We start from the raw sequence: 12,129 nt of genomic DNA on the forward strand, positions 1-12,129 counted from the left end.
ATTATGCTTGGGAACATTTATGGCACAAAGAGTTCTAGTCAATTTCCGTTGTCTTGCTTCAGCACTTATTACTTCTGGTGGCTCACTTGTCCTGTCGGGATATCTGAAGAAATATCACACGATGGTCTGCTAAGGGCCTCATTTAATGCACATTGTGTCTCTGAAAGTCTTTCTTCAACACTCACAATTTTTCTATCAATTAAGCTCATAGAGCCAGATAAATAGTTTGTAATTGAATAAGTAGCTGAGGCAGTCTTACCACCTGCAGGCAGCATGATGTTTCTTATCCCCATTCTTGACAGTTGTATAACCAGCAGTCTGCCAATGCCAGATGGTAGATTTTGAGGGAACGGAGAGAGTGGGTGGTGCCAGCACAGCCTCGTTCAGGCTCAGATGGGCCTGTCTTGCCCTGGTCTTGAACCAGGCACAGCCCGGGCACATCCTCCGAGAGAACGCCCTGGTTTTTATGGTGTCTTCCGCCTCTTTCATGGCCAGCAGGATTCTGGACTTTCTTGTCCCCAGATAAGGCACAGGTGATCAGAGATTGGCAGCCAACACACAGAGATCCATCATAATCAAACCACACACAGATACACCTAGTTAAGCACACAAGTAGCCTACACACTCCATATGCACAAATCAAAGATAAACACACCACTCCTGTAGTGAAGATTGCTATCTATATACGTACAATGCTAAGTTAGCACAACCGCGTTAGATGTTAGAAAGCCATCTTGCCGCTTTTGCTGCTTTTGCACACGACACTGTAGTTACATGTTATTAATTGAGAAATGCTTGCTCGACTTTGCTTCACATAAGAACTGTCTGTTGTTCACATCCCAAACAGTGAGCAGCGACCTTGGTCTGAACATTGTGTAAAGAAACAGTCTGGGTCGCTAGACGGTGCATGTTGTTGGGTTCAGGTTGATCGGCACACTATTTAGCCAAAACACGCACGCAGCTGCAAATACCTGAAAGTCGGGTGCTTTTAATATTGCAGTGTTGCATGTTTTCCATGACATTCGGAGGAAGAGCTTTCCCAGGAGCAGAGTCTAGCTGATCCTGTGATGTGATCTCACTGAGCTGATCTTTACGGTATGGGGTTCCCCATTGAAGCCTAGAGACCTTTTATTAGTCTAATAATAATAATATTAGTTTACTAGCGAAAGGAAGGTGGCTGATATCCACTGCCATTTTAGTATGATTACTCCTTTCATTGTCTATGGTATTGTAACCATGCTGATGGTTTTGATCTTAATCATTTGTCTGCTTATGTTAGCCAAAGTACTGCATCTTAGGACACAAGGTTTATAAAATAAACTCTTTAAACTTTACTGTGTCTCTGTTTATTCTGTTGTGGACTGATATGAGAATAATTACGAACAGGTATTTCTGATTCCCACCATTCCTGAGAATACCCTAAGTTGCTTGTTCTGGGTTGTCTATACATTGGGACCGCCGAGCTAAAACTCGGATAATGAATGGGACACTGATGCTGGTCGGATAAGGGGTTCTGGGTTCTGAGGTGAGTTTTTGATACATTCACTGAGGTACTGGTTTCCTGTGCATAGTTCTGTGCATAAGCAGAATCCCTGCAACATGGCGCACCTAACGTTTGGTCTATTGATTTGAAATGCCTTAGTAGAGCTTCTATTCATCCACAACGCCCTCACTCTAGTTTTCGGTTGACGGGAGTGACGGTTTAACCTACCTGTGTTTCGACTAATAGGTTCATTCAAGCTTGATCATTAAAAAGGTTATTTTTACTGAACCCCAGTGCTACTGTTGATATCGTTGATATTCTTTAATGTGTCCTAAATGGCGGTCGAGATAGCCGCGCATAGTCGTGCACCCCTACGCCGTCATTTGACGACGTATGGGGTGCCGGATGATGGGATGGCTGTTATTTTTGTGGTGAGCGCTGATGCGTCTTACCAGTATGAGTTGTTTTACTCTTGGGTGACTTTTCCGGCGGTGGATGACGATGATACGTTTCATTCCTTTACTCCCACACAGCTACCTGCGGTCTATACCCCGTATAGGACACAAGAAATTCCAATCTCTGCCTGGCAGCATACTATTTGGTTTAATGGCGCCCTTGCCCATGCGGTTGCACCGGAAAGAATGGGCCCGTTGTCTATAGCAGGGGCCACATGGCCGGTGCTGGCCGGCTTTACGCCTCATCCCCGCTATTTCACGGTGGCGGTGGCTGAGTTGCGGGTACTACACACGGCCCTGATTACAATTCATAGGGCTTTAGTGCAGTACGTGTCACGCAGCGTGCAGGTGGGGGCATCTGCTGTTGCGGGACAACCAACGGACCACCACGCAGTGGTTATTAGTCCTGTTATGGTTAATTCGGTAATGGGCAAGCGCCCCCAAAGTAAGGATGATTTTCCTTATTGGCTTGCTGAGAAATTTGACCAACTGGAGGCGGTTTTTCCGCATACCACTCCTGTGGAGAAACACAGGATACTCACCATTAGTTTGCCGAAAAACTTAGTCCCAGATATGGCTGATTGCACAAACTGGGGCAAGGTCTTTGCCGCGACCTACTCGAAGTGCTTCGGCACTCCGTCTATGTCTGTACTACCCTCCGTCATCAAACGTGTTCAAGAGAATCACGGTGCGGAGGCTGCTGTTGAATTAGGAATGAGGCTTGTCGGAGTGTTCGATGTGGTGGCTTCCATGGTAATGGGCAACCTCAAAGGCGATGCCATGCAGTTCCAAGTACTAAATAAGCTGGACAGCGTGGATGAACTCGACAAGCCCAAGGAGTTCGCTAAAATAATTGCGCAAGCCTATAGCCAGGTGGGCCGTAGTGCGTTGGGTGTTAAACCAGCCGTAATAATTCCTGATATAGTACAGCAAACTAAGGTGAGCTCGTCAACTAAAGACGAACGCCCAATATTTCCTAAACAAAGTTGGCGAGCAAAGAAACAGGGGAAACAGCAACAGAAACAGGGGTCTCGTCCTGCCTCGCCCGTACAGTCGTCCAGCGAACGCACATATGATCTGCGCGATCGATCTTGTATTAAGTCACCTGATAGATTTCAGGTTTCTGAACAACGCTCTCTTCGTTCTTCACAGGAAACATCGGCTTCACAATCCGGTGGCGGAGACCGTGGGAAAGGAAGGGGTGCCCAAAGTCGTGAGCAACCCCGCCAGACTGACGGCAAATGCAAGCAGGACGAGTCTGCACGTCAACGCCCCCCGTTTCAGAAGAAGAAAGTTGCTGCGCTAACAGCGAGGTATGCCATAGATGGTGCGGACACAGCTTCAGAACCTGAGATGGGCACTAACGCTGCTCGACAGCGCGGCGGAAGTTACAGTAGTGCGACAAGCACTGCGTCCATATCTGGTGGCGACAGCAACTGATACGTTCATAACTGTAGAAACTGCTGACACTAGAGTGGCTCCCACTGACAGACTATATAATATAGTCCTTTTAATTGAAGGTGACATACAACGCACGATTAAAGAGATTTTTTGGGATAATCTGACCTCTTCATATGATATTCTATTAGCAGAGGCTGATTGGCCCCTGGCTTTCGTTTTAGATGCTCCTAGAGGGGAGGAAGTAATCCTCCCGTCCTTCGAGCGCACAGTGCCAAAGGACCAAGCTAAAAAGTTTGCCGAGGAGTGGGCTCTGGTGCTTGCACCTGCGCTGTATCGTAACCAGGTAGGCTGGGATAAATTGTCCCCAGTCATGAAATTCCGTTGCGGTCCACGCACCAGCCACAACCCCAATATCCCACGTGTCGCAAAGCAAGACCTCACGTCGCGGCTATCCTTGAACAATTGGAATATCAAGGTGTAATTGAAACATGTGTGTCGCCGATGAATAATCCTTTATTCACTGTGACGAAGCCTGACGGGTCATACCGCCTAGTTTTGGATTACCGGCATTTAAACTCTCATTGCCGGACATGCGCAGTACAGAATACCCACAGTTCGGCTTTCGTCGATAGTCTAGTGAGAAAACGGTTTAAAACCACACTTGACATTTCCAATGGCTTTTACAGCCATAACCTGTCCTCTCTTAGTAGTGAGTGGACGCCATTTACCTCGGGTGGCAAACAAAAACATTTCAGAAGATTACCGATGGGCTATAAAAACAGCCCTGGTGTCTTCGTCGCTCGTGTGGTCTCTCTGTTAGAGAGCATAGACCCTGATGCGTACTCGTATGTGGATGATATTTATCTCGCAGATGACGAGTTGGGACCGCATCTCCGTCGCGTTGATCGCATTATTGTTTTGTTTGCAGACTTCGGTTACAAATTCAACTTTGCGAAGTCTCACATTGCGGATTATACAGTGTTGTTCCTGGGATACGAACTCAACAATGAAGGTCGAGGATTGGCTCCGCACTTCCTAGAGAAATGCGCATGCCTACGTGCCCCTACGACACTGAAGAAATTACAATCTCTGCTGGGCTTTCTGAATTTCGGTAGAACGTACATTCCTGATTATGCCCAGCGTATCAAGCCGCTTTATGCCTTGGTACAACCTACTTTTTCCAAATCATGTTGGCTGCCAGAGCATTCAGCTATATTGCAATTATTGCAAGCTGACCTTCTTGCTTCAAAATACTTACTGACGCGTGAAAACCCCACTAACCTGAAGAATTGTGCCAGGCGCAGTGGGTTTCACATACTTAACGTTCAATGAGGGCGACACCGTCCCCATTGCCTACAAATCACACTTGTACACTTCGGCTGAACTGCGATTTTCCGCTGTCGAGAAAGTTCTGACGGCAGTACAGATGGCGATTCTGAAAGAGCGAGCGCTATCGCAAGGTAAACGCAAGTTGGTGGTGACACCATATCCTGCCCTTGAGGCGGTGACAAAAGAAAGTGTAAAGAATTCTAAAGCTTTGCATCCAAGGTGGATACAATGGGCCACTTCCTTGACATCGCCTGACGTCACATATATCTTTGACGCGGCACTTCAGTCTCAGGAGTTTTTGCAGTATGAATTCGTTCATCCAGCTCCTCTGTCTCTGCTCCCGCTCGAGGATTACCATTGTGTAATTTACACTGACGGTTCTGCGCAACCGGCTACTGGATCGAAGCATGCCTATTCAGCGGCCTGCGCAATTGTGGTCGGTACTGTGGTGAATGGAGAATTCCAATCTGATGTCGTGCATACGCAGTCATTGGGTGATTGTACCGCACAGTTGGCGGAGCTTCGTGCTCTGGTGCTTGCACTAGAGTTTGCTGATCCCCGAGTCACTACTCTTATAGTGAGTGACTCATTTTATTGTGTCCAATCATACAACGACAATCTACTTTTTTGGTCTCAGAATGACTACCATGATTCCAAAGGTAGCACGATTAAGCATAAAACGCTTTGGGTTTGAGTGGCAGAACTTAAAGAACATCTGCCTCTCGTGAATGTTATTCACACTCTTGGTCACCAACGAGTTGGTGTCCATGCTGTCGGCAACAGCCTAGCTGACGAGGCAGCAAAAACAGCAGTGGCGACATACTTAGTAGCAGCAGTTACAAGATCCAAAAGTAAGATCGATGATGACATCTTGGCAGCTATTGCTGCTACAGAGAAGGGAACAAAATATCCAAGAGGTTTCCCTTCTCGTTACCATTATCGCTTAAGTCCTGATAACGTCCCATTAGTGAGGATTATTGACGTTGGTGACAGATTGATTCCCAACGCGGACTGCAGACCATCTTTGATATTAGCAGCTCACGAGGGCATGGCGTCCGCGCATGCCGGCGTTGCAGCTACTGTATCTCTGTTACAACAATGTTACTGGTGGTGCGGTTTATATAAACAGGCCAGAGCTTATGTTCTTAATTGTGACATTTGCCAGCAGATAAAACCTTCAACTCCGGCGCGCCCACCACAAACTCAGTTGTACATATCTAATAAACCGCTGGGTTGTGTTTATTTAGATCATTGCGGTCCATTTACCTCTGATACTGCGTACAAATACATCTTGGTTGCAGTGGATTCGTGCACACGTTTTCTGTGGGTGTGGCCTCAAAGGAGTGCTGATGCCCGTACTGTCATCAAGGATTTGCGTGTCTTTGTTGGAAGTTTTGCATGTGGTACCTTTCATTCTGATCAGGGCCCTGCGTTCACCTCTAAGGCGTACAAAGAAGCTATGAGAAATTTGGGGGTCCAAGTCAAATTTTCGTCTCCATACCGACCTGAGGGTAATAGTGTAGTGGAGCGGATGAACCGTGACTTAAAGCAATCTTTGACAGCCAGGGTTTTAGGTACTGGCCGGAACTGGCTAGCTCACTTATATGACGTACAACGTGCACTTAATAATCTCCCTAGAAGGTCTCTGGGTGGGCGGACCCCATACATGATGCTCTTTGGCATACGAATGTTTGTCCCGGACCTTGATGGTCTAGACATGGCGGCGTCGGCCGCACCCTTTGACGTAGATGATCACTGTGCTGTATTGCAGAATCTTCAAGAAGCCAGAGACAGTCTAGCGAAGGAACACGTACCCTCCACATCTGATGCTGCGTTTCAGATTCCGGTAGTGGGCTGGCTACCTCGAGTTGGTGATCTGGTCCGTGAGAAGGTGGAGAACAAGAAGGAGTTCGGCCCCTCTTATCGTGCACCAGTTCCGGTGCTTGGAGTACAGGGTACACGTACAGCCATTTTACCTCCACTTCCTGGTCGAAAGGATAACAGGTACATCTCTATTGACAATGTCAAGCTACAGCGAGTGGCCGATTCTTCTTAGTATGACACCGGCAGTTTCTTGCCCTTCGATGCTGAGAAATTCTGTTGTGGCCCAGCTTCTAACACGTTGCTTGATGTTGCCGTCGAGATGCATACAGTTACTGGTCCTTTATTGCCACCGACACCTGGTGGTCTACCTGAAGATATTGAGTATGCTTATCCTGCGGATGTTCCATTGCCTGTTTTACAATCCACCACAGTTACCCAGTCACGATACTCTTTTGACACTAATTCAATGACTTCCATTGCCCCGTCCAAAGTTTCGATTTTTGTGGCCTGGTTCAAAAGACATTTTTTAATTCCCCCTTGGACTTACATTTGGCTGGTGCTCATATGTATTTTTGTGTTTATGTCCATTGGCTTTGTGGTAGTGTTTTTTATAGACTTATCAATGGACACTACCTGAAAGAAAGATCTACAATTCGACTAATTGATGGAACTTTGGCCCCCCACTCCTCATCACATATCATGAAAAGGGACCAGACTTTTGTGAACATTACTGCCTGGCCTGTACGTGATGGGATCGCTTGGGATGCTGTAAAATTTCAAATTCATGGTCCCACTGAAGTAATTAATGTGCCAAATGTATTTCGTGTTTCTATGGGTGATGTAGTCAAGCAGAACATCCACTCAGATGATTGGGATGTACAAGCAATAGAAGCACTGTTTTCTGATTTGAAATATTATGCTGCATTTGATGCTGAAGATTTGTATTTAGATACTGCTAATTATGATGAGCAATTCTGCTATCAACATTATGGCACGCATTTCCTACACAAAGCAAATACGTTTAGAAATTTTGTAAATTATACACAATGGGAACACTGTCGCGCCCCTAGGCTGGGCAGCTCCACCACGTTAGTGGACAAATTCACATATTTTTCTGATTTCAGTGTGTCAAATCCGGCCTCCTTTTATTTTAAGGTTGCGGCTGAGTCTGCTTCTAAAGTTAGACTGACACACACCAAATTGTTGTATTCCAAGTCCTATATGGACAAGTTGGCAATTGGAGAATATGATCTGTGGAAAGCTACTATCGATCTTAAATCGGTTTGGGTTTCTAAACCGTGGCAGGTACAGGGAACAGAAGCTTTGCATCGTGCCTACCTCATCCCGAACCACATGTTATTTTTGAATTCGTCAATTTTTCAGACCACCTGTTTTGGATTGGCTACTTCTAAAAAATTAAATTCTCCCTCCATTCCGGGTCTGGGTGCTATTCCTAATTGGGGTAATCATACGGATCTGTCCCTTGCAACGTTGCAGTCATATATTTCCAACAGATCCTTCAATATTTCTGAATTGAATCCGGAAGGGTGGTTGGTGTGGCAAACGAGCTCAGATTCCTGTCAACATCGGTTTCTGGATTTAGCACCGGGGTATACACAAGTTCGTGTAGACCCCCGTTTTGAATCTTCTCACACTGTAACTACCTACTCAGTAGGGAAGTTATGCCAATCTTGGCTGCAACATTCCACCTTAGCATCTGTTAAACTTCATTTATCACAATTGAACGACAAAATAGATTTGAATGATTTTGTTAAGGGTCCTGCGGCTGGCAGGTCCAAAAGATGGGTATATGCTATTTACAACGAAGTTTGGAAGCTATCACAGATTGAAGCTGCACCCAGATTACGAGCTATTGACCAGGCCAATATGGAAAAGGTATTGGCTGTAATAGATAATACCATTAACACCCTGTCTTCCAGAATTTATACCTTAGATAATATAGTTTCATCTGTGGTTGACATTGTGCAAGATGATTTGTCTGTTTTGTATCATGGTCAGAATCAATTGTGTTCCATTATGCAGTTTGCATGGACATTACAAACGTTAAAGGCTGGGAAAGTCCCTTGGGATTACATGAATACTTCATCTTTGTTGCTCCCTTTTAATTTAACTGCGAAACAACAATTTATGTCCATGAAGGATGCGACATATTCATTGCTGCACATTGAAAAGTTAGAACCTTTACCTTTCTCTGTTGCCGAGTTAAACTCCGCTGTGTGGCTTATCCACCGGTTGATAACGTTACCATTCCCCCTGTTTAAGTTCAGTTCATGCATGAAACATTATGCCCTTGGCAGATATGAACAACTTGGTACTGCCTTCCTGCACGAAGTTTGGTCACTCCCCTTCACGTATAGATGTGTGAGAGACGGAAAAGAGGTACACTTAAAAGGTGAAGAGTGCACTTCCACTCCAGATCACTCTGTAGTGTGTAGGCACATTCAATTGCATGGTGCATGTAATGTGCACGCTCCTAATTTAGCTTGCGGCCTGAAAGGCATCCCTGTGCCGGTTATAACACGGTCTTTTACGCTGCTTGCTAACGGTAGTTATTTGCTATTAAATAATGAAGCTTGCTGTAGGATGTTAGTGGGAATTCCCTACATAGTGACTGTATCACAGAGAGTAGTCTGCTGTAATAACGTCCTTTTCCCAACCCCGCATGGACGGCTCGATGTATCCATCTGGCCTTCCATTCCAACCTTGAAAGCAGAGTTCAACAAGATGAGCAGAATAAGGGCTCTATTGTCTCAAAAAGAAGTCGCGTTGACTTTGTCCCGGGAAACATTTGTCTTTCACGTAGCTAACACCTGAACAAAGGTGCAGCCGCTTTTGAATACTGATCTCCCACTTCATTTTGGGGCCCTGATTCAGACTATCTTTAATGCCTCGTCAACAAGTGGCCTGGCTCATTTTTTTAAAGTTGTGGGCTCCGGCCTCGTGACCTCTTTTCAAACTATTTTTGGTGTGATCCCGGCATTTTTTCATTCTATTTTTCCAGCGTCTTCGGAGGTCTCCCTTTGCTTCTCGCCCTCGTAGCTGGGGTACGTTTGTTGATCTGCGCAATACGCTATGGATGCACAACTTGCGTCACACGACAGCAGGTCCTTGCTGCTCCATCTTCGTAACCGGATGCTTGAATACTATGGCACTTTACCACTGGCGACCTTAAGCATAGCCTATGGATTGTCCTTCCGGTTTCCCTACTTTACTTGTGTGCAGCCTGTCTTTCATTGCCTAGATTGTCCATTCCAATGGGCTCTGGATTTGTGCCTGTCGAACTCGGTGTCTCCTGCCCCGGATTATGATCGGCTAATGAGCCCCTTAGTGGCTCATGAGTTGGACTGTTCTGGCGTCAAGATTATGGCCTGTGGAGCAGCACATGGAGTCCTTGGGAATTGGGACATCAGAACGGCTGCAGCTAAATTCTTAGAGAGAAGTTATCTTGAAGAACACACCAGTAGTCCTCGAATGGTGCTGGAGGCTCCGGTTGTCGAGGAACATGTGTGTTCCTTCCCCTTGCTGAACTGGATGGCAGATAATTTTGCAGAACGTTCCAATGATTTCCTCTTGGAAGCTGTTGCAACTTATTGTGCTTATACATTGATGGATTGACTTTTTTGCCCCTTCATTTCGTCATACGTCCTTCAATTATGTTTTGTTCCTTTAAATGGGGTTTTTTTTTCAATCGTTTTTTATTTGTTTTTTTTTTCTCTTCGAACTTTTTCACTTACCTTATAGGGACTTACAATTTATGCCCTTGGTTCAGTTCTATCGAACTTGAACTCTGCGTTCTTGCCAGTGCGCCCCTACTGGTTAGTGGTCCGATCAAGGGGGGGGTGTAGTGAAGATTGCTATCTATATACGTACAATGCTAAGTTAGCACAACCGCGTTAGATGTTAGAAAGCCATCTTGCCGCTTTTGCTGCTTTTGCACACGACACTGTAGTTACATGTTATTAATTGAGAAATGCTTGCTCGACTTTGCTTCACATGGGAACTGTCTGTTGTTCACATCCCAAACAGTGAGCAGCGACCTTGGTCTGAACATTGTGCAAATACCTGAAAGTCGGGTGCTTTTAATATTGCAGTGTTGCATGTTTTCCATGACATTCGGAGGAAGAGCTTTCCCAGGAACAGAGTCTAGCTGATCCTGTGATGTGATCTCACTGAGCTGATCTTTACGGTATGGGGTTCCCCATTCAAGCCTAGAAACCTTTTATTAGTCTAATAATAATAATATTAGTTTACTAGCGAAAGGAAGGTGGCTGATATCCACTGTCATTTTAGTATGATTACGCCTTTCATTTTCTATGGTATTGTAACTATGCTGATGGTTTTGATCTTAATCATTTGTCTGCTTATGTTAGCCAAAGTACTGCATCTTAGGACACGAGGTTTATAAAATAAACTCTTTAAACTTTACTGTGTCTCTGTTTATTCTGTTGTGGACTGATATGAGAATAATTACGAACAGGTATTTCTGATTCCCACCATTCCTGAGAATACCCTAAGTCGCTTGTTCTGGGTTGTCTACACATTGGGACCGCCGAGCTAAAACTCGGATAACGAATGGGACACTTATGCTGGTCGGATAAGGGGTTCTGGGTTCTGAGGTGAGTTTTTGGTACACCACAATTCACTGAGGTCCTAGTTTCCTGTGCATAGTTCTGTGCATAAGCAGAATCCCTGCAACACTCCTTTGCATACTCCAAATGCACACCACACGTGCACCTCACAGAGATGCCACCCCAAGCACAATTACCAAATAAACCTTTAGCACAGACACATACGTACATTCTTGAAGTTTGTCAATCTACACCATATGTACCTGTAGTCTTTTTGCTTCACAACACATACACAATACATCTGTAAACACAAAAGACAGCCACATACCATCCCTCTCACACACATCTTTCTGTCTTACTTAAGCTCATACACACAAGCGTTAACACAAACAGTACCCATGCAAAATTGCAGGTAGCGCAGAATGCTGTTGTTAGGGCTATCCTTGACAATCCCAAGCGCCAGTCCGCTTCCACGGGGCTCGGTGATCTGCATTGGTTCCCTATTAGAAGTCGCATCGTGTTTATGGCCCTCTGTATACTACACAAGGCCCTCTATAAAGTTTGTGCAGGGGGATTAGGCAGGTGTTCCACCGGTACACTCCAGGCATGAATCTCCTTTCAGCTCATCTTATTCTGGTCACTCGGCCTAGAGTCCGGAAGAAGAGATGGAATGGCAGAGCTTTCCCAGTCACTGCAGCCAGACCTTGAAACTCGCTTCCCCAGTATCTGTCTTCCAAGGGCATTTGCCCTTTAGAAAGGCCTTAAAGACCTGGGTGTTTACCACATAGGCAGACCCATTAGGACTGTGGAAGTGTTTAATTGCTGACAGAAGCGGACTTATGTGACTACAGAGCCTGGTTGCCTTCAGGCATTTGTTGCGCTTTCGAAATCCTGGTCAAAACAAATCAAACTGTATTCTCTTTCACATCTACCCACACACATGGTATCTCCATCTCTCTTATTTCGACTCTTAGTATCTCTCTCTCTTTCTCTCACACACATTCTCACGCACAAATTCACACAAAGTATTCAATTTGATCGCCCACTC

The 12,129-nt window shown here is 45.4% G+C and overlaps 1 protein-coding gene across 1 annotated transcript in view; it reads left to right on the forward strand.

Moving 5' to 3' along the window:
• The window catches only part of GARIN5A (golgi associated RAB2 interactor 5A), a 245,012-nt gene that overhangs the window by 65,102 nt on the left and 167,781 nt on the right, over positions 1-12,129 (forward strand). The window lies entirely within an intron of this gene.

The sequence above is a fragment of the Triturus cristatus genome, chromosome 7 (genome assembly GCF_964204655.1).
Source record: "Triturus cristatus chromosome 7, aTriCri1.1, whole genome shotgun sequence".
In the NCBI taxonomy this organism is placed as follows: Eukaryota; Metazoa; Chordata; class Amphibia; order Caudata; family Salamandridae; genus Triturus; species Triturus cristatus.